Below are 22142 nucleotides of genomic sequence, written 5' to 3' on the forward strand. Positions count from 1 at the left end.
CAGCACTGTGCTCCTGGGAGAACTTGGCTTGCTCCTCCCGCACAGGCTGACCTGGCGCCTCCTGCTGCGCACAGCTCACGCACCAGGGGTCTCCTGTGAGCTCCCCACCCCATCTCCCCATCATTCCCAAACCAGCCAGGATTCCCAGCCTCTGGCCTGAGCTCTTCCCAGCTATTTCCCTTTAGAGAAAATCCCACCCAAAGCAAGATCACGTCCAGAGTAAAAATCACTCTTAAACAACTCAACGCGGCATGCCTCAATTCCTCTGAATGTCTCCGGGTCTTGTTTCCTCCACATTTTCTCTAAGTTCTCCAGGGTCTTTTAGTCTCAACACAAACCTGCACGTGACTCCCGGGCTCTCTAGTTGGAGCACCTTAGACCTCAACTGGCCGTGAGCGTTGGCTTGAGCCGAGCGTTCCTCGGTTGTGGTTCCCCAGTTCTCTTCTCCCAGTAGTGTCCTCTCTCTTCCCCATCACCCTCCTTGCATTCAGGACAGAAGCATCAGGACCAGGAGGGAGCCTCTGCGGTCGCTGCCCCTGCCTGATGGTGCACCATGCGGTTAAAACATATTCAGAGTGAAAACTGAGGCTGGGGATGGCCTCCTTGATGGCCTTCTCAGCCCTCCCTGGAAGGGGCGTGATCAGAAAGTGATGACAGAAAGGGACTGTCCAAGTGTCCCATCACTCTGAGAGCAGAGGATCCTAGAAAGTGAAGCCGTACCAGCAATTTCACAGCTAAACTGACCCCCGCCCAGCCTGTGTCAAGGGATCCCCTGAGGGCAGTGTCCTGGCCCCGGTGGCCGGCGAGGGGCGTCATGACTCCCTTACTGGCCCTTCTGGCTGCCTGAGTTCTCTGGATTGACGCACCCCACCTGGCAAACGCCCTACAGGACAGGTTACTCCTCATTAGATATGTTAAAATTGTGTTTTTTTTTTCCGGGCACAAAAGCAAAAAAAAAAGAAAACTTTATTTCACCAGGGTTTGCAATTGAACACATCTGATTCCCTGAGTTTAAAAAAAAAATCATTTTGATGCAGGTATTATTTAATGGGGCTTCTTTTTGGATTTGAGATCACTGGGCTTCCTGCTCCGTGAGTCAACGCTTGCTGCTGTGTTGGAAACATACATTCGTGACCACAGTGTTAAGCCAAATTTAAAACCTTCAGTCTCCTCCATCTGTAAGTGTTATGTATCTACCTCATTATGATTTTTTTTGTTTTCCTGTGCTTTCGTGTCGTGTACAATGTCAGAGGTGAAATGTAGATAAAAATATATATATATAAAAATATATATTTTTTGCTTTGCAATAAAGTTCAAAGCTATAACACAGAATATTCATGAAATGTCATAGCCTTTTATTGTGCTCTATCTTAGTTGTGAATTGCCCTCGGGAGCCCCCTTTTCCTATTCACGAGAGTCAATACTGTTTGTTATTTGATGAATTATTCAAATTATTTCACTGTACTTTTTTGACGCATTGACTAAGACACTAGGATTCTTGAACAACCCTTGGTTAAACGGTGCTTTATTTCTGTGTACTCAAGTGGACCAACGGAAAGGAAGAGGCTCTGCAGACTTGAATCTTCCAGATAAAATTACTGGGCGCAATGCCCTTGGGCTTTCCTTTTAGAACAAAAGGTTTGTGTAGGGGGAAAAAGGAAACATTGGTTTGGCTTTGACTTTTGGAAGCTTTCAATATTTGTTTATTACCAACTTGCTTCCTTAATTTCAATTTCTTGGCATGGAGTATGGTATGCACTGACTCTCTAGCTTTCTTGTCTATTTGGCCCTTTTGGAATTTTTTACTTTGAGGTTTTTTTCTGGGTTGATTTCATGTGCTGTGCTATTTGGTGGTGAATTACCCTGTGCTCAGCTCCCACCTCTTCTCCAAACCTTCTGGAAGCTTCTTCCCTACCATGAGTTAAAAGGGACAGTGATTTGGAAACACTTATTCTACAAGCCAGCAATGCCATAGACTCAAGTCTTTCAGAAGAATGCTGACCAATTGCAGTACAAGTTGATGTGATCTTGAATAGAAATTGCAAGGTGGATTGTCCGCAATCGATTCCCCTTATCTGTGTGTTTGAACAGAATTACTTTCCTTTAGCTTAGCACATCTAGGTTGTGAGCCCTGAATAATCTGTACTGACCAACGACCTCTGTTTTTATGTATCTTTTGCCAAGATATGTAAGATTTTCTCATTAAATATGTTTGAAATGGATGGGATAAAGAAAGGTCTGTGAGTTAGAGTAAAAGATTCTTACAAATGATATTTGAGAAAACCCCTGAGTATTTTATTATGCCCCAGCCCCAGAGAGCTGGGGGAAAGTGGTATTGGAGGGGGGAAAAGTCCTTTCCACAAATGGTGACTTTTCCCTTGATTTACATACAACTGCAAAAAGTGGAAACACTTAAGTTTCAATTTAATAGGTCCTAATGTGTCACTTTTTTCTCCTTTTTTTTCCTTGTGATGATCATAAAGAATTGCTAGTGCGTGTTAATAACAGGCTTTTAAACTTGTATTTTGGGGAGGTTTGCTCTGTTTTTTAACAATGCTGAACCGGCATTTCAAGTAATCCAGGCTAGCTTATACTTGTTTGTTCTCAGATATTTCTCTCTTTTTATGGTATAATGGTCTGTCTATGAATTAAAATTCAGATAAAATGTGTAAATTGAAGGTAAAACATACTGTTGTTGATTTGAAGGGGGAAATCTAATGATAAATATATGTAATATATATACACACACACTTAAGTAGGGGGTGGGGATGTGTGATATATTCTCACACACATACACACACAGAGGCACAATGACTATATGCTTTTAAAGCTGGTTTTGGGTTCCAAGGAATTTGCCACCTCACTGAGCTTCCCAAGATTTCCTTTGAAATCATTAAATATTTAAGAAACTCTTTGCTTTTTTTTTTAGACACTAGAAAGCACAATTCTTATTAGTCCCCATTCTTTGGTGACATAACTACTGTGGATCCGGAGGCGCCTATTTTTAGGTGGATTTCTGTGGACCCTTTCTGAACCACCCCACCCCCGCCCCACGATCAAGAAAATTAGCTACAGAGCCACTGACACTCTTGTGTCTTTATTCCATCTTTCCATTCATCTTGTTTCCCCAATTTTCCCGAAGGAAAGACCTTGTTTACTGGAGACCTTTCGGAGGTTTGAATCCTGGGCTGACTGCTTTCTCCACACAGGTCTGGGCCTTCCCCGTGCTCGGTGTCTCCTTCTCTGCTGCCCACACCCTCACACCCCAAGATCACTTCCAGGAGCCGGAGAGCCAGGGGATTTTAGGGTGAGCAGAAGGAACTTCTCCTTGCAGCTTTAGTAGAGACCATTTTCATGTTCACGTTTGTAGCCCCAAGCTGAGGCTTAATCTGCCTCTTGTAGTTGAAAGGGTCACCCTAAAGGTAACCCAAGAAGGGAGCACTCTGCGCCGCCGTATCCCTGACCCAGAGCTCCAGTGTAGGGCTCCATCGTCAGGGTCTCTGAATTCTGTGTCCTTTGCTCATGAGCAAAGCTCCCTTGGGTAGAGGGGGTTGCCAGCATGTCAGAGCTAGCAGAGGAGGAGAGAGGAAGTTGAGCTTCAACTCATTGAAAACGGTGTTTTCTTCTTTCCCTCTTCATTTCTGTTCAGAGCTATCTCTCTGCAGGGTGGCCTAGTCTTTGGGATTGGCCGTTGTTAGGGTGGTTACAGGAAGTTTTCTGTATGGGCAGGAGGACACTGTGCTTTTGCTTTCACAAAGAAAAGACCTCTTTGTCGCCTGTGAAGGGAGAAGCACTGTCCTGGTGTGTGGTCACTCCAGCTAGAGGGGCTGCCAGTCCCCTCATGGTTGCTCGTGCTTTTGACCGCCTGGGAAGTCTCAAACTTGGAATCTGCTTCTGACGCCTTGCTGGTTTATGATGCCCTGCTTCTGGACAAGTCTCTTTTAGACCATTTCCATTCCTGAGGTGCTTGGAAATCACTGGACCAAAGGCAGGAGTTGTATTTCATGAAGATGTGGCAAGCCATGCAAGACTTTCTTTGATCCTGAATTCGAGTTGTTGTAAAGCTGCGATAGAGAGTTCTTGATCTCGCCCTTTCAGGACACAGTTCTGCCCTGCGCCGACCCTCCCTGCAAGGTCAAGACGGCAAATAACATCTATTTTACCCCATTGGCGCATTCCTGGTAGAACAATATTCCCACTTCAAATTTAGCCAGTCACTTGGCTGTCAAATATCTATTGACCACCTATGCCAAACTCAAAGCTAGAACTACAGGGGACTGAAGATGAGACAAACCTAAAGATATGAGAGGTAAAAAAATGTATACAAATGGCCATAATACAGTGAAAAGTAGTCAGAGCCCTTAGAGCTATGCAAGGAGCTATGAGAATCCAAACCGGAGGGAACACTTCCAAGTGGAGGTATAAGAGAAGGCCTTTTAGTTGGCTTTGAAGGCTCCACAGAAGGTGTGAAGACGAGTGAGTTGGACTGTTCATACCTATAATCTCATTGCATCATTCATTCACTTTAGATGTTGATTTCCTGCAATGCATTCCTAAGTCAAACTTCGTCTTTCACGACCTGGTGTCATTCACCCAGCCTTGTTGCAAAACTAGTTCTTCAAGCTACAGCTAGGGTGTTTGGAAACGTGGTCCATAGAAGGGCTACTCCTGCGGATAGCCACTCTTTTTTAAAAAGCGTCATGGACACGGCCAGGAGCTGGGCTTCGAGGCACATATGTGTTTGCGTTCGTGTGCGTGACTCAGCTTAAAGTTTAGTTCCTGTGTCTAAAACCCATTCCTCCAGCCTCCGTGTCTCGTATAAGGCCCTGAAGTGCTGGCAACCTGCATGGCTCCATCAGGGAGGGTAAATCAAGGTAAATCCAGGCATCAGGCACCTATTCCAGGTTTGATTTCAGGGACTACTGAGTTTTTAAAGCCAAAGGGAAAAAACTGGAATAACTAATGGAAATTTCTAAAGCCCAGATCTGCCCAAGACATAAAAAAGGTATAGTCTCTGCTTCTTAGAAGGTTTTAGTTCAAACCTGGTCAGGCCACACTTGCTGAATGTTTGAAACCCTCAAGCCTCCCGGAATTAGCCAGGCCCTGCAGACCTTGGTCAGGTCTGAGCCATCGCCGCGTACTGTAGGGACTGGACACGCGGGCCCGGCATGTTCTGGCGGGTGTGGAGACCTTGGGATTTGGAGGAGGGCCTCATTTCCTCCGACAATTAGTGCTGTGGTTCTGGGCTGTTCCAGACATCATGAAAAGAATATAGGAAGAGATGCACGCCAAAGTGGTATTTTTTTTTTTCTGACTTCATTCTCAAGAGCTCCCACCTCCATCTTTACACAAAGATTCGCCCACGGTTTGTTCATCTTCATCTCATGTTCTGAGAATTAAAAAAAAAAGGTATTCAGACATTGGATGAGAGATGCAAAGAAGCAGGGCCAGTGCTGGGGCCTGGATCCACTCCTGAGATTCATTATTTACCCAAAGCGGGGCCTGGCCTTTGACACAGAGCTCAGATTCTCAGCATGTACAAGTGGAAATGCAAGGGCTGGCATTTCTGAGTTTTAGACCCTTATTTAATACAACAACCTGCTTGGAGACCTGACTGGGTCTAAGTCCATTATACTCACTCTCTCCACCCTCCGTAAATTGGCTCTGTTGTTGCCCATTCATGGTTTGGGATCTTTTCAGAATGGGCAAGATGGTGCTCATTTCTGTCCCTCGGGCTAAAAGACGACCCGTATCAGCCAAGCAACCGTTCAGAAAAGCTGGGCTTCTATTTTGCACAATCTCTTTAAGTCCAAGCTTCAAGATCATACCTTTTGATAACTTCCTTCACCCGCCGTGGCTCTGCCGAGCCTGATCACCTGTCCACCCCAGGCTGACGGTGATACACAGGTACTCTCTGCCACCTAGGTAGGCCGCTCAACGACGCGTTGCCCAAATTATTACTTATCTCAGATTTAACTTACATTTACTGAGCACTCGCTTCATGCCAGGCACTCTGCTAAGTGCTTTCCTAGCTATTTTCTTATTTAATTTACCTAACCATTCTTCACAATAACCGAATTATTGAGGGGTGTCAAGTATAACCTTGTGGATGAGGACAAGGAGACTCGAGGGGTCTGAGGGCCATGGAAGGTGGAAATCGCTGTGTGGGCTGACAGGCTTGGTGGAAAGCCCTGCCTCTCCCTCTCTCTCCCTCCCTTGATTAGTGCAGTTTTGACCTTCCTTTTTCCTGCTGCCGTATTGAGCTTTGGAGGCCCCCCGACAGTGGTACATTTCCCTCGGGCCCTCAGCAGTGGGCGTCCGCAGCCTGTGGACGGACAACCCACTGTGAGACGTTCTAAGAGCAGGGTCCTGGGGCGCCGGCTGGAGCCTGACACAGAGCAAGGAAATGCTCCCTGGTTTCCAAAGAGAAGGTTCCCTGAAAATGAACGTGTATCCCGTGAGGCACAGACTGGCTTTGCTGCTTGCCAGCCGTCAGAGCTGGGAGCAATCTCTCCCGGTGTTAGGAGATTTCATTTCTGCTGAGAACCAAGCTGACAGGCTCCTGAGGTCATGCCCATTTTTTCTTTTTGTTAATTTACTCTCTTCACTGACATACGTATCATTCATCTAGGAAATATCCCAGGCACGTGACTAGATCCCGTCCTCAAACCTGTATCCAAGGTGCTGAAATGTGAGATTGAAAATGATGGGTACAGATAAGGCTCTCGTGGTTCAAAGGGAGAAGGTAGCTTAGCATCACAGTGCCCAGCAAGTGACGCCGTGGGAGAGCGTGTCTTTCTGCACGATTGCCGCGCCCCCTCGTGCCTGGCCTTCCCGGGTTTAGGACCTGGGGAATCAGTGGAGCACACCGTGTCTTCCACTCTCCCCCCCCTTTCCCTAGAAGTCACCCCCATTGCTCGCCATCATAGTGGCTCACTTGGCAGCTAATTTCAGAGGACGGTCCCTGCAGACCATGGGAGCCGTCGTTAAGTGGGTTATCCAGAAAGAGTTGAGACAGAAGAGACAGAGTAATGAAAACATCCCTCTTTCCTCAAGATATTTAATAGCTTGCTCTAGGGGAAAAAAATGGGTTGCTTCACCATCACGACACTGTCCTTGGCCTGGAGACCTAACGATGACACAGATTGCAGGTGGGAATGACTCCCTGCTGCCCACCTCCAGGAGTAAGAGGCCCGGATGTGGTATTCCCTCCCAGGCTGCTCTCGGACTCAGCCACCGTGTCTTCATGTGCACAGAGCATGTGCCTCTGCCCAGAGCACCATCGACGCACAGAGCTTAGGCTAAGCAGGATGCTAGAGAGAGGTGCCTGGCCACAGCCAATGAGACAGGAGGCTGTCCCCTGTGAGCAGCCGAGAGAAGCAGGGCACCACGGCCAGGCTGACTGCGGTCAGCCACGGAAATCACAGGCTGCCTGTGAAGCAACAAGGGGTGACCCTGGCAGATCACTTCCCACAACGCCCCTGGAGGCCAAAATGAATTGTTACTGTCTCTCAAGAGTGATTCTTTACTCATCACTGTTATAGTCTCATGGCTAATGCTGAGAGGTATCTGGAGATGGTTTGTCCAATTGCTTCCTAAGCCCAAGACACATCATATCTATTGTATCTATCACTAACCAGGTCTCGCCTTCTGAAATAGTATACATTTATCTCTAAATAAATCTACTTTAAAGCTACTCAGTATGGCAATAGGTAGTGGTTTTTTTGAAAGTCCTCACTGTTTTACAGTGATGAGAAATAGTGATTTTTTTTTTTTTTACATTCAAGAAGTAGATATTGTTTCTCCCTTCATTGCCTAGTTCAGCTAAAAGCAAATTGGACCACTGAAGGAACGTCAGTTGTTCAGTGATTTATCTAGTGCTTATCTAGTCCGTAAACATGGCTGGGTAAGAGCAGTCAAGAATGACTCCTGTAAGTGGAAATGCGTGACGTTTAGGACACGAGGCTATTGCATCACAGGGCCACACGAGATGCCCCCAGCCCAGCCTCCCTCCGAGCAGGGTCGTGCCTCTCCACAACCCAGTGCAGCAGCAGGAGTGCCGGATTCTGCCTCCAATCCACTCTGTAAGCTCAAGCAGATTCCTTTTCTATAAACTGAAGGACCCTTCGAGTCCTAAAATTCTGTTAACAAAACATGCACTCATCTAACCAATATCTGGGGAACACTTAATTGTCTCCAGGCTGTACTGAACTTCTAAAAAGTACCCAGAAAGAAAAAATTTAGCTCCTCCCCACCCTAATGTTTCCAGGCATAAGAACCCAGGCAAATCTTTAAATTGCAGGTAAAACAGACTTGCCTGGCAGGGGAGACATCAGGGTCACGAAGGAGATTTTCCCAGGGCGGGGTCCATCCATTGCACCAGGGACCTACTAACCCCTGCGATTTCCCCACGGGGGCGGGGGGGGGGGGGGCGGGGACCTCTACCTCCTAATCTGTGTTCCTGGCGGGTTGTGTTCGCACTTTCCCCCGATTTAAATAAATACCTAGAGAAAAAATAAATTGCGGGTAAACTTTTCCTAAATCAATTTAACAGTATTTTTCTCTTATTTTAACTGTGGAAAAAGATGAAGCCAACTTCTCACCACCCTAATAAACATAGTCAAAATATTTATCTTGAATGTAAAAAAGACTGTTTTACCCAACCCCGTTTCAGATGATGTCAAACAGTTTAAGGGTAGTGGGGTGAAGATCAGAGCATTAGCTCACCGCAAGATGAGAATCAGTCATACTTGTTCTTAAGCGGTTAAGAGGTTATTGGGGGGGGGATCCAAGCAAAAGGTACCCCTGAATTGCACTGTCTTTTATAGACCTCCACTTCGAGCAGACTGCAGGCTCACTAGCAAAGTGCTTTAGACACAGAAAGTTCTCGACCTTTTCTTTCTCACCGTGACTCCTTGATCCACTGGAAGGAATGCTGCTTTAAAGCAGGTGGGGAGGTGTCTCCCAGCGTTTGCCGAGGGTCTACCGAGTGCTTCCACGTGCAGTCTCTCATTTCATCTTCTCAACCGCCCTCGTGAGTGGTAACATCACCCCATAGACAAATGAGGAAGCCTAAGGGTCAAGGAGGCCACTGGCCCTGCAAGGGGGAAGGCTGGAATTTACCCTGGAGATAGGACCCCCGACAGCTGACAACGCCCGGTCCCCCTTCTCCGGAGACTTAGAGGAGCTGGAGGCCACCCCATCAGTGTCCCTGGGCAGATATCTCTTCTCCACAGTTGCGTTTTTGCAGCTCTTTCAGCCTGGGGCAGCTCCGCCACTGAATCGTGTCCAGACCGCTCTAGTTACCAAGCGAGGGGCGTCACGGCGCGTCCGGGCCGTTGTGACCAGGCGGCGGCTCTGCCTGGAGGGGGCAGCAGGGACCAGGCAGAGGAGTCACCGAGCATTTCATAAAATCTCCCTCCCTGCCTTCATTCGCTTCCTGTCCTCACGTGATACACCAGTGGCCACAAATCCTCCAGTGTTGGTGCCCCCGAACAGGCGGGTCAGAACCGCACGGCTTGGGAAGAGCCGTCACCTCCCGAAGGACATGGGCGTCTGCTGGCGCCGTTCAGGCAAGGCGGGTGGCACCTTCCACGAGGTCCTCCAGCAAGGAGGGCTCTGGGCGACAGTCTCCGTAGAAGTGCCCCTGGCTTGGAGGCGGCGCCCAGAGACCTGAGCTGAGCCGCACAGCTCGAGTGGGGCCCTGTCCCCTCCGAGGACTGGGGAGCAGGGCTTCAGGCTTGAGGCTGGCTGAGGGACAGGCGTTTCCAGGGCAACCATGTGGCTGTCCTAGGCGGGGAGTGGCTGCTGAACTCTGGGTGAGCCAGGTAGCAGGTGCGCTTGGGAAGCCTGGCGAGATTCAGGGAGCTGCTGAGCAGTTCGGGCAGAGAGCAGGTGGGCACGCGGCTCTGGCTGCTGCTGCCGCTCCTGGGGCAGGGAGGCCGCGGTGCAGCCGCCGCAGGGGGCCCGGCGCGGGGGTCGGGGGGCTCCCTGGCTTGGGGCCTGGCAGAGCTTTCTCTTCTCCATGAGGAATGGCTGCAGCGGGCGCAGCAGTCAGCGGTTTTTCCTGCCCCGCTGCAGCGTGATGGGTCGGCATCTGGGTCTCATTTGGTTTGCAGCGTGTCCCTGTGAGCAGAACAACATTTTTAGAGGAAGCCCCAATTTCCTCCATTGACCAGATTTAAATCAAATAACTGAGCACGTCCTGGGCTCCCAGCACCCCGTGCTCTATTTCACAGCTGGGAAGACTTTATAGCATGGCTGAGGAACCCGTGCGGCTTCCCCGGGGGCCTGTCAGTGCGAGTGAAGGGCTGGCTCACCCGCAGGCAGGTCGCCGGGGTGGCAGGTGGACCGACGCCCCTGGCCACGTTCCAGAGATGGGAGGTGCTGCCCGCCCCACGTCAGGTGGCAGCTTTCAGCCCCAAGATACCAGCCTCTTGCTGCTTTCTGACGTCCAGCACGCCCTATCATCAGGAGCTTAGAGGGGCTCGGGAAAGGGCCATCCAGGGCGTCAGCGTGCGTACTGCCAGTTCGAGGCCACCAAGGGCCGCACTGTCGAGGCGCCCGCAGGCTTCGTCCCCGGGTTGTGCCCAAGGCTGCCAGACATCCGGCCCGGCCTCTCGGACGTGCAAAGGAGCATCCTGGAGGGCTTCTAGCGTCCTTCCGCGTCCTAACCCACCCCACAGTGGCTCAGGTCTGCAGATCTTCAAGGCTCCAGTCACCCTTGCCCCTCTCGTGTCCCAGTGGTCACCAAGTCATTTCGCTCGGCCCCCTTGCTCATCTTCCAGCCGCTGGTGCTCCCAAAGCTGAGGCTCGAGAAGGTCCACTCTTTCCCAGAGGCTGTCGCCTGCTGTGGGCTCTTTCCTTTTCTTCCCTGTCAAAGCACGAGGCTCTGAGAGCCATGCTGGCCTCACGAGGGGGCACCATGAGGTCCCCAGCCCTCCCGCCTCCACCCTGGTCCCCCCAATTCCTGAGGGCCAGCTCTTGATGAACAACATGGTCCCCTCGTGCCGGGCGAGGCAGTGCGCTCCTTTCCAAACAGCCTGGCCTGGGGCGGGCAGAGCACCGGGCATCGCTGCCCCGGAGGGGCCTGCCCAGATAAATCGAAAGGTTTTTCCAGTACAATGGGAAAGGCTCAGTGACGTGGGAAGCTCTCTGCAGGCCCTCCGCCCTTCAGCCCCATTTTCCAGTCCTCTCGTGGGAATTTCAATCCCATTGGTTTACTTTTTTTAGTGGAGAAAGAACCTCATGCTAGTAAGTTGTGCAAACGACGCCATCCTTTTTGTTACTCTTCGAAGGCGCAAAGACCATCGTGAACTGTGTTTCTGTTAAGACATTCATTCTCTGCTGAGTTGATTTCAGACTGGTGCATTCTCACTTATCAGGGACCTCTGATTCTAGCAGAACAAAATCGGCTACTTACTCTCGTTACTGTAAGCAGACACATAACTTTTACTGTAATTTGAAAAACCTTGCACTGTAATGGTTTAAAAAAAAAAAAAGCAAATCTTATTGAAACTGATTTTGTATTTTTGATGACATCTGAATTTTCACATTTTTGTATCTAACTGTGACCACGGTAGTGCTTCCATAGCTCGTGTCCAAGGTCTCGTTTCTTTCCAGGTTGAATTCTTGAGATTGTGTTGACGCCAAATGCTTAAGGGGCAGGCCTGGGGCCTGGCTAGCCGACCCTGTCCTGGGGCGCGTCCTCGGCCACATCGCTAGCTGGCGACGGGCAAACCTGCGGAGACTGGAGCAAGCCGACTTCGCACGTCATTGCGCGAATTCCCACTGACAGCTCATATCTCCAACTAAGTTAAGGCCAGTCGTTTTGGCCAAACCTTTGCCAAGGACTCTCTCAACTGAGCTGCCCCCACCCCTGCGTTACCCAGCTTCCTGGGTAAGGGAGGACACTTTTGAGAACAAAACTCGTGGAATTAATTTGTGATTATGAGCTTTTCTTCTTGCTGGCAACGTGCTGGGAAACAGCATGACGTTCTTGCTCACTCTCTGCTTTTCCAAACCAATACACCTGTTGTGCTCTTTCGTTTCTTAGTGAAGAAAACTCTAGACACAGACCTGAAGATGAACTCTTCCTCTGTATTTCTGATTAGCAATTCTTCCTCTGTACTCCTAACCTGTTGAAGTGTTTCCTTCTTAGCATTGCTTCTCATATTTTACTTTATTTTTTTACTGAACAGCAGCAACAACAAACCCACAAAGGAACAAGTAATCTCTTTCTCTTTTTCTCTCTTTCTCTCTCTGATGTGTAATGTTGTGTTGTCCAGATTCTGTATAAAAATATGTATATGATGTATCTGATATTCGGCAGCCACTGGCTGTTACTTTAACCAATATAATTAACAAAAAAATGCATAATGTTGGTGTTTGAAAAAAAATTTTTTTTTTTTTTGGCAAAAAACCCCACAAAACCTAGTTACGATGTTTGTGTATTTTGCATGGTTAAAATGTACTTCGTGCATTGAGAAATGTTGTGAAGGTGCTCAGTGAAAAGGCCGGTTTAATTTTTGATTCTAATGGTGATTGGTTGTTCCCAGGCTATACCCTATGATGTTCGTCTCCTTAATTTAGCATAATTCTATTTATAACTTGTTTTATGACTCAAGATTCAGCCTAGTGTATCTCTCTATCTCTACTGTATTTATTGTTCCTTAAAACCAGGTTGTGGAAGCTCACTCATCTGGCACAGATGCCGCCATCGCCACTGTCCGTCGAGTTGTGTCCCGTCTGATTTGCTGTGCCACCCAGATCTGAAGCACCCCGGGCCCTAGACGGCCGCCCCCTCCCGGGCCAGAGCGCGCTCCTCTGAGCAGTACTGTGGTTTTCCTTGTCACAGAGTATATTTTTTAAAGCCTAGTTATATAAAGGAGGGAAAAAGGACAGGAAGTGAAGCAGGAATCTAAGAATTATTTATATTTTATACATAATAATGCATATTATATATTATAGATAGATTGATCGACAGACTTTAAATGTGAGTTGGGCAGAAAGGCAATGGAGAATGTGGGGGAGACTCAGAAAGAGAGAACCTGGATCCCCCTCGGTATGTCCCCAGATTAATAAGAGATCTGCAGCAAACCCGCTCTCCTTCCTGGAGCCTCAGGCTCACCATCTGTAGAATGAGGCAGTGCGTGGAGGAGTGGGGGGAGAGGCCGCTACACTCCTTGGGTCTTCTGTGTACTTACAGCAAAAGTGGCTCTTTTGACTACCGAGAGGGTCCATTGCTGTAGGTTGGGGACAGTGCTTGCAGCCCTCTCTCTCCTCCTCAGGACATGTGGGCCTGCTCAGGGGAAAGGGTATCTTACACGGAACGAGCAGCCCTGGTTCTGGGAACCAGCCCGGTCCAGCCTTGGCAGTTTGGCTCCTGCATCACCTGGAGGCAGGTGGGGCTGGCAGGCAGTGTCTCTGGTAAACGGCGTTAAGGGTACTTTCCAAAGTGGCTCCGTGGGCTTGCTTTCCCCTGGCATGCAAGGAAGAGTGTGCTGGTGGCCGTGGTGTAGTTCTGATATGCCTCACCCTCCCACCTCCCCATTGCTAGCATCGGCATCTACAGGTGCTAGTAGAAGTGCCTCCCTTTCCAGGATCTGTGTTTTTGTAGACCCAGGTCTTTTTTTTTTTTTGCATAAAAGTGTGCTTCTCTCCAAATCGGCCATTCCCCACCCCTCACATCTGGAGGCAGTCGGTCATTTTGTGTCCTCAGGCTTGTCGGCTCTGACAGCCAGCTTGGGAGCGCTGCGACGTCTCTGCCATTCTCATTCGTCAGAGTTGAGGCATCCAAGCTCCTTGCTTCAGAGCATCTTCTCATTGGTCCTTCGTGCCCCTGGGATTGGTGTGATTTGAGCCTTGATAACTTGGTCTTACCACGGCTAGTGGACATCTTTCAGAACAGAGTGAAATTTCCATTAGGTCGAAGTGGCAGTTCCCAGCTTTCCTCATGGTCAAGGTCGACTGCAAAGGGGAGGGCTCCACAAGGCCCCTGGGCTGACTCTGCTCCTCTCCTGCGTGGCTGCTCCAAGGCCAGAATTGACCAGTGGGGCAGCGCGGACATGCAGATGTTAGGGGATGACCCTCTGTCTCCCCCTCCTTCCCACAATGACACTAGTCAGGAGTCCTAAGGAACCTGCTAGAAAAGTTACCCACTGCTCCCCAGGAGCAACGTCTGCCCCCACTGGATCCAAGGCCAGTAGGGACCGCCCCAGTCACACCTAACACCTATTCCAAACTGACCTCAGTTCTCTAAAACCACGAAAGGACCTTAGAGCCCCTGTGGTCCACTCCCCTCACTTTATAAGTGGAGAAATAAGTCCAGAGAGAGGTGAAGGATTGAACCAAAGAAGCCCAGCTAGAAGTCAGAGCCAGCTTTAGATCCCGGATCTCATGTTCTTTTGTCCCTTTCCTGACTTATGGCCAGTAGCTCAGAGTCCTCCCTTTAATTATGAAATCCAGATGCTATTTCCCAAGTCACCGTGTGTCTGTAAGTCCCTGGCAAAGAGAAAAGAAGAGTTTATTTTCTCAATGACTGCAGTCGCCAAAGCACGTAGACACACGTGCTCCTCCCCCAGCTTAACTCTATGTAAGCCAAGTTAAGAGGGTCAGGAATTTGGACAAGAAATGAGCAGATGTCGTATTTACTTATATTTTCGAGGGATGAGGAAGAACAAGGAGAATAGCAAATGGCAGACTCTATCACCTGCCCTTCCTCGTCTCCCTCAGAAGAGGTTTTTCTAACTAGGCAGTGGTCCCTTCTTCCACCCGTGCAGCCCCTTCTGTCTTTCAGCCAGTCTAGCTCTCCTGGGCATCTGCCATTCCTGAGGTCTTTGGGTCCTCCAGGAAGAAAATTCTGCAGTTCTTCTTAGGGATCTCCTTCAGACAGAAAAACCATGCAAAACCTACAGAAGTCCCCTATACCACCCTATTAATAACACCTTGCATTCGTGTGGTGTATTTGTTACAATCCATGAAAGAATATTTTTTATCATTGTGCCATTAACTCTAGCACGTTCCTTACAAGAGAGTTCACTGTGTTAAACATTCCTTTTTTAAAAAATTTGTATTCTAGTAACATATATACAACCTAAAATTTCCACTATTGACCACATTCAAATTTATGATTCAGGGCAGTTAATTATGCTCACCACCATCCATCACCAAAACTTTACAGTCAGCCCAAATAGATACTCTGTGCAATTTAAGCCTTAACTCCCCATTTCCTCTCCCCACCCCATCCCTGGCAACCCAGATTCTAGATTCTCGTTCTGACTTTGCTTCTTCTAATTATTTCAGATCAGCGGAGTATGGTTTTCTCCTTCTGTGCCTGGCTTATTCCACCCAGTGTAATGTCTTCAGGGTTCGGCCATGTTGTGGCACATGTCAGAGCTTCATCCACCCACAACTGTTTAATTCCCAGAAATTTTTCAGAACACTTACTGTAAATTCCTTCTGTTTTCATATGTGCCTCCTTCTGTCCATTTTCATCTCAGTAGAGCCACCAGAATCCAAAATGTGCTTTCTCCATGCAAAGCGGTGGGCGCAGGAGCTCCCTTGGGAGCCGTTCCCTGACCCCCTGGTTTTACCATCCTCTCTGAAGGAGTTTGGAGGATCCCATCCTATCTGGCCTCTTTTTCTTAGGGAGAACTCTTTGTTCCCATCAGCTTACAAGGTCCTAATCTAGCCTGTACTTTGCTTTTGGTTTTAACTTTAATTTTAAAATTACAGCCCACGTCTGCTCTTGGGGCCCTTGGTTCCCTCTGGTGTCACCATGCGAAGGACCCAGTGAGTCCTGCCTCCCTGTCCCCGACCTCCAGTTCTTAAAGTCCTTTTCTTATAAGTGGAGGGAAGTGCTGTCCCAGCTGGATGGCAGTGCTGCTCGGGTGAAGACATCCAGAGCTGGAGGCCTCTGCAAGCCCTGCAGGGCTGGGGGTCCAGCCCCCCGCCCTCAGCCCAGCCCAGCCCCGCTCTGGGGTCAGCAGCTGCCCGTCACTTACCCTAAACATGCCCCCCCCAGTCACGCCTCAGAGAAGATGGAACTAGGCCCCAAGCTGTTGCCAGAGGCCCAGGAAGGACCCTGAGAAGCGCTGGGCAGTCCTTGGGGTAAGTGTTCCCCCAGAGAAACGCTGGGGCTGCAGGGAGCCCCTGTAGGTGGCATTCTGGGAGAAGGGAGCCAGCCCAGGAGCAGTCCCCCAGGTGACTGGCTCTGGCAAGGAACTGCAACTCTGACTCCCAATTTAGGGCCATGGGTCCTTATGCTAATTTGCTTTATAGTAATAATTATTGTCATTATAATTTACTATTTTTTTAAAAACCATAAAACACAATCGAGTCTGAAAGATTTTAATCCATTATCCTGCTCCCCTAACGCGACTCTCTTCCGTGTGCGTGTCCCTTCTGAGGTCCCTTCCGGTGTGTACTATCCTGGTGGCACGTGGATGGTACGTTCTTTTTGCAGGTGGCATCATATCGTACCTGCAATTCCGTGACAGTCAGTAGGGAGATTGGGAGCGCTTGTGTTCCCTGGTGCTCTTAAACACATCTAACTTAGGCACAGCTGAGCACAAAACCCCAGGCAGCAGCTGCTGCCTGCCAGCTCAGTGCTCGCTGTCATCTGTGTCCCCGAACCAGAGGCTGCTGGCTGTACCGGGCCCTCCAGGCGCCCCAGGAGGGCGTCTCTTAGCTCAGCAAAATGAGAACCGACACGGGCCGTTATTATTACATTCCTCCAGGCTGGCTGGCAGGATTTGGAAAAAGAGCCACCTGTTTATCAGTGTGTAGGAGCTGAGCTGATTTTTATTTATTTGTTTTAGGGGTACTGGGGATTGAACCCAGGACCTGGTACATGGGAAGCAGGTGCTCAACCACTTGAGCTACATCCACTCCCCAGCAAAACTGATTTCAGAACGTAGGGCAACTAGAATATATAAATTCCTGCAGGAAGAGCACTGGGCATGATTCTGCATGAACTACCCGTGTGACTTTTGTCAGTTAGTTACCCAGTTGTCTGCAAAATGAGGGATTAGACTAGATACTCTCCAAGGGGCCTTGTTTGATATTACAGATAATTTTAAACATATCTAAACAAATATGGGAGTAAAATTACACAACAAAATCCCACAAAATGGATTTCAACAATTATCAACTCATGGCCAATCTTGTCTCATCTGTACCCCCACAGCTTTATTATCATATTTTCTTTATTGTGGATATATTGCTATAATTCTTGGATGCCTGGATAAAGTGTGCCCACTTTTCTTGGACCCAAACAAAATGGTTTCCACCAGAGACAAGCCAGGTGCTGGACTGGTCTCCAGAGGGCCGGCTAGTACAACCCGTGTTTGCTCCCGCCACGAGTTGAGGCCCCACTTGAAGTGCTCCTGAGTAATTAGGCAAAGCATCTCGGGCCCACAGGCTCCAGCCCTTTCCGCACTGCCGTCTAAGTGCTGGGGTGGAGGGGATGTCTGCTTGGCTCGCTGAGGCCGGAGCCGGTCCATTTGTTGGAGTAAAGGGGCCCTTCAGCACAACCACCTGAGGCCAGTTCTGCTTCCTGCCAAGCGGCCCAGCATCGGGCCGGAGGTCTTCCCAGCGCCCGGGGAGTCTCGAGGTGTGGCCTTTCCCCCGCGCTCCAAGGGGAGACGGCTCATCAGCTGTGGGCTCCCGCGCTCCAGCGCAGGGGGAAGGAAAGGCTCATCTGTCTTCTTTTCGGGCTTCTGCCCTTTCTCCTGTGCATGGATTCAAGTCAGAGGAGCCTCTTTCACTCCCCTAGAGACTCACCCAAGGGCTCAGAGACCTTCCAAGGAACTCATGCTCCCATGGATATTGTAGTAGGCATGCCATATGATTTGGGGGAGATTCGTGAGCCCCCAGAGGCTTGTCCTCTTCTCTGGCTGAGCGCAGGTCTCCCTGGGGCATGCAAGCTTCAGGCCCAGCTTTCAGGGTAGCCGGTGCCCGAGGCTCCTGGGCTGAGCCAGGCCTGTCCACGGCAAAGGGCTCGACCTAGCTCTGCACAAACCTTGGTGCTTCCACTTTTCTCCAGCCAGCTGGGTGGCCACAGTCTGCCCTCCTGAGGGGACCTCAGGAGAGAGATTCTGGAGCATAGGAACTTTGGTCAAGGTGCCCCAAGTCAGGGACGAGCCTTCTTTTCCACGGAGCCTTCCAAAGGGCAAGCCCTCTGCTACTTCGTACTGTAAATTCAGAGCTTCAGGAGCCAAGGCTTCCGGCACTTGGGGGAAGGGTAGCCGGGGAGAAAGGGACCCCTTCTCATCTCTTGCTTATCTTCAGTCTGGCTGAATTTAGCTGCCCCTAACTTCTAGTTTGCTAAAGTCCTCATTGCCTTAACAACCACCTAATAAGCAGTCAGAACCCGAAGAGAAAGCCCCTCTGGCGACATCCATTGCTAAGCTCTGCCCTGTCCTAGGTTCCCCTCTGCTGCTGTGCCTGAAGGAAGCCAGCCCCGTGCCCCAAGCCCTGGGTTAGCCTCTCGCTGCAGGAGAACCGTCCCCGGGCTGAGGACAAACCCAGAACTGCTCAGGCGGAGAGGTGACTGTACCCCCTTCCCCACCAGTGAAAACTCTGCTTTTCTCTTTTACACTTGCTCTGCTTCAGACCTGGACTTCTCATGCCCGCCCCCTCCTGTCCCAGAGACCCCCCCACACCCTCCTCAGTGCAGGTTCTGAGGAACATCGAGACTTTTTCTGTTCTCCTGAACATTCTACTCACCTTCAGCTGCAGCATATTTCTTCAGCCTCTCCACCAAGCTCTTTAAAATGAAAGGCAGTTGCCGTCTTCCCTTGGACAATAATGAATGTATCTACTGTATGTGCAGACCATGTAGAGAAGTTGGCTGGGTTAAGCAAAAGAGGGTTTTTGTAAAGCCTGTTTATTTTTTTAAATCAGTTTTGAGCACTTCTATTTTACCCCCTTCACATGGTTTTGGGGAACCCAAATTGCATCAAGGTCTCATGCCAAAACAAGCCAAAAGTTGTTTTCTTTACCTTTTTCCTCCATGCACCATGTTACAAATGATTGTTTCAGTGTCATTTTAAATGTTTTCTTGTGACATGTACTGATGATAAAAGTCATCTTGACAACAAAAAAAGATTTATACATGAATCAGAAAGTATTTATTTCAATTTTGTACCTTTCCATTTTAATACATTATAATGTATTGATTCAACTGAGATAATATAAACAGTTCATTTTAATAACACGTGTGTGTCTGTGTCTCTTCCTTTGCTCATGGTTGGGGTTGGGGCTCGTGGTTGGATGGGAACCGCCGGTGTCAACTGGTGCCCCTGTTAGAGGAATGCGGCCTCGGACTGACCCAAGGCTCCTCAGAGGCAGCTGGCAAAGGGGGGTTAGGGGGTCAGTGGTGGCCCTCCCCCTGGGCCCTCCTGGCATCAGCTGCCTCCTGGCAAGCCGACACCCTCACCCCCAACGGGCAGGAAAGGCGATGCTTCGAGAACGAGTCGTGCGGCCTTGGCGTAGGCAATCAAAGTCTGGGAGGGGGACAGCCAGAGCAGACAGGAGGCCGGAGGGAAAACTCAACATTAAACGTGAGGGCCGGGATTGGATGGGGCTGGGGAGTCAGAGAGTCTGGGGTGGTGTTTTCTGGATATAACACTGTTTTCCAATGTCTTATGCCAGAAATTCTGCAAATAAATCCCGGGGGCCAGTTGCCTTCAAATCAAGACTCAATGAAATCCCGCCCAAAGCTCCTGGCGGTTCCCTTAGGGTAATTTCCGGTTGCTGTATTAGGAGAAAACAAAACCTAATACAACCAGGCTCCTCACTGGATGGTGGACGAAGAGGGGTGGCAGAGGTGCAGAGGGAAGCAAGAGAGGGAGCGGCTGGAGAAACAGGACGGTGTCTGGAATGCTTTATTAGAAAATACACGGCAAAATGGCAAGGACTGGCTAACAGGGCGGTGGTCACAGGAGCCTCCTGTGTCCTCGACGTTGCGCTGCGCTTGTGCACGTCTCACTCTGGGGCCAGCGGGCGGGAGGAACACTAGCCGAAGGCGATCCCTGTCTGTGTCCACCCTTTCCCTCCAGAAGAAGGCTGTCCCACTGCAGGACTCACGCCAGGAGAGAGAGGAAGAGACAGAGCGAGCGAGAAGGCGCCTCTTAGCAGGTGGGGTGCCCAGGCCCTGGGGGGAGAGCTGACGGCTCTCAGCGTGGGCCATTTGACTTGCATCCTCAACTGCCCCCTTCTCTCCTTCTCCTGCCCACTCACTACCACCATGCCCTATTTTTTTCTTTTTCATTTGTAACTTTCTATAGCTACCCTTCCAGGCACTTCCTGTCGTCCAGGCACCTGAAGTGTCTTAGACGTCTAAGCCAATAAGGAGAACCACTTAGAGGAAGGAAACAACAGTAAGTGGTGGGCACAGGGGCCTCCATTTGCTTCCTTCATCACCCCACCCATCTTCAATCTCTTCTTTCCTGACAGGGGACTGATGGATGGATTATTTAAAGTCCTAAGCCAGTATTTGCTTATAAAATAAACGGCTTCTCCGCCCTATGAAGGGCAGGTGTGGAGACACATCTACCAAGCGACAGAAGACGCCTGCCCGTCACTGTCAGGGCTCTTTCCCACAACTCGTACTAAGCCGAGGCGTACGCTTTAGCTTGCAGAGGCTTCTGCTGTTTAAAGGGAGTTTGGGTTCTGAGGAAGATGTGGGAAGCTCTGCCTGATTATCTTAGACTAAAATCCTTCCTAAATTGAGCTAATCAATGAGCTGAGATGGGCTGGAGCTTTCCGAAACGCCCTTCCCAAGCCTCAGGCTTGGGAACAAACGCCAGCGTGCAGGGGACCCATCCCGGCCCACGCTCTCCTCCCTGCTCGCACCCCACCTGCGGGCCAGGGTAGGTAGACCCCAGTCCCCCTGGACTGGCACCGCCTCCAGCCCTGGGCTGAATCCCCGCTTTCCTGGTCCCTGCCCGGAACCGTAGTGAGAGCGTGTCCTCATGGGCCACCCCGGAAGCCCCCTTCTCCGTGGCTTGCCCATGTTTCAAATGAGGGCAAGGCTAAAGCTCCCTGGGCGGGCCGCTGGACTGCTTCAGCCCCTTTTCTGTGTCCTGTCCGAGCAACAGGAACCTTCTTGCAGGGGACTGGTCCAATCGATAAGCTCTCGTGCCATGGCCATGTCTTCACTAGCCCTCTTCCTGACCACCCCTTCTTCCCCAACCCTCTCCCTGCACTTTTTTGATTATCAAAAATATGCCAAAATGAAGCTCAGTACTAGATCTTTTACATACATTAGTATGTGATAAAAGAATTATTAGCTAATAATTCTTCAGTCAACCGCAAGGTAGATATTTGTCTTTATTCGTTTTTTTTAATATTACATTAAAAAATATGAGGTCCCCATATACTCCTCCCCCCCCCTCACCCCACTCCTCCCCCCATAGCAACATTCTCTTCCATCATCATGAGACTTTCATTGCATTTGGTGAGTACATCTCTGAGCACCCCTGCACCTCACGGTCAATGGTCCACACCATAGCCCACACTCTCCCACGTTCCATCCAGTGGGCCATGGGAGGACATACAATGTCCAGTAATTGTCCCTGCAGCACCACCCAGGACAACTCCAAGTCCCGAAAACGCCTCCACATCTCGTCTCTTCCTCCCAGTCCCCACACCCAGCAGCCACCATGGCCACTTTCTGCAAGGTAGATATTACTATTCTTATTTTACAGATAAGGAAATTGACCCAGCAAGGTTAAGTAACTTAAGATTTTGAAGTTCCAGCCATGCCAGGCCCCTTCTGTCTAGGTTTTCCAATACCCCTGCCCCCTTTCTACCCAGCCTATGTTCTTAAACAACTGCAGTGATGCCTGGCGTTAGGGCAAAGGCAGTTCTTGTCCAAACAGGAAGCCCCACGTTCAGCACCCACCTAGGCTTAGCAAGGAGCAGGGCCATAAGGACGCCTGGGCCAGGGCAAGGTAAGTTTAAGACGAAAAACATTTGGGTGTTTGGGTTGATGACTTGTTGAACATGAAATCATTATCACAACAAGAATGTCCACTGCTACTTCTTTATAGTCAGAGGTGATCCTATTGGCCTAGGTATGATCCTCTCCACTTTACAGGCATGGAAACTAAGCCAGGGGAGGCGAGCTGACCTCG

At 49.7% G+C, this 22142-nt stretch overlaps 1 pseudogene; it reads left to right on the forward strand.

Annotated features, from left to right (window-relative positions):
* The first annotated feature begins 8309 nt into the window (after positions 1–8309).
* LOC111763143 (U1 spliceosomal RNA) lies at positions 8310–8490 on the forward strand (annotated as a pseudogene).
* The last annotated feature ends 13652 nt before the right edge of the window (positions 8491–22142 follow it).

Source organism: Dasypus novemcinctus, chromosome 25 (assembly GCF_030445035.2).
Source record: "Dasypus novemcinctus isolate mDasNov1 chromosome 25, mDasNov1.1.hap2, whole genome shotgun sequence".
NCBI classification, from domain to species: domain Eukaryota; kingdom Metazoa; phylum Chordata; class Mammalia; order Cingulata; family Dasypodidae; genus Dasypus; species Dasypus novemcinctus.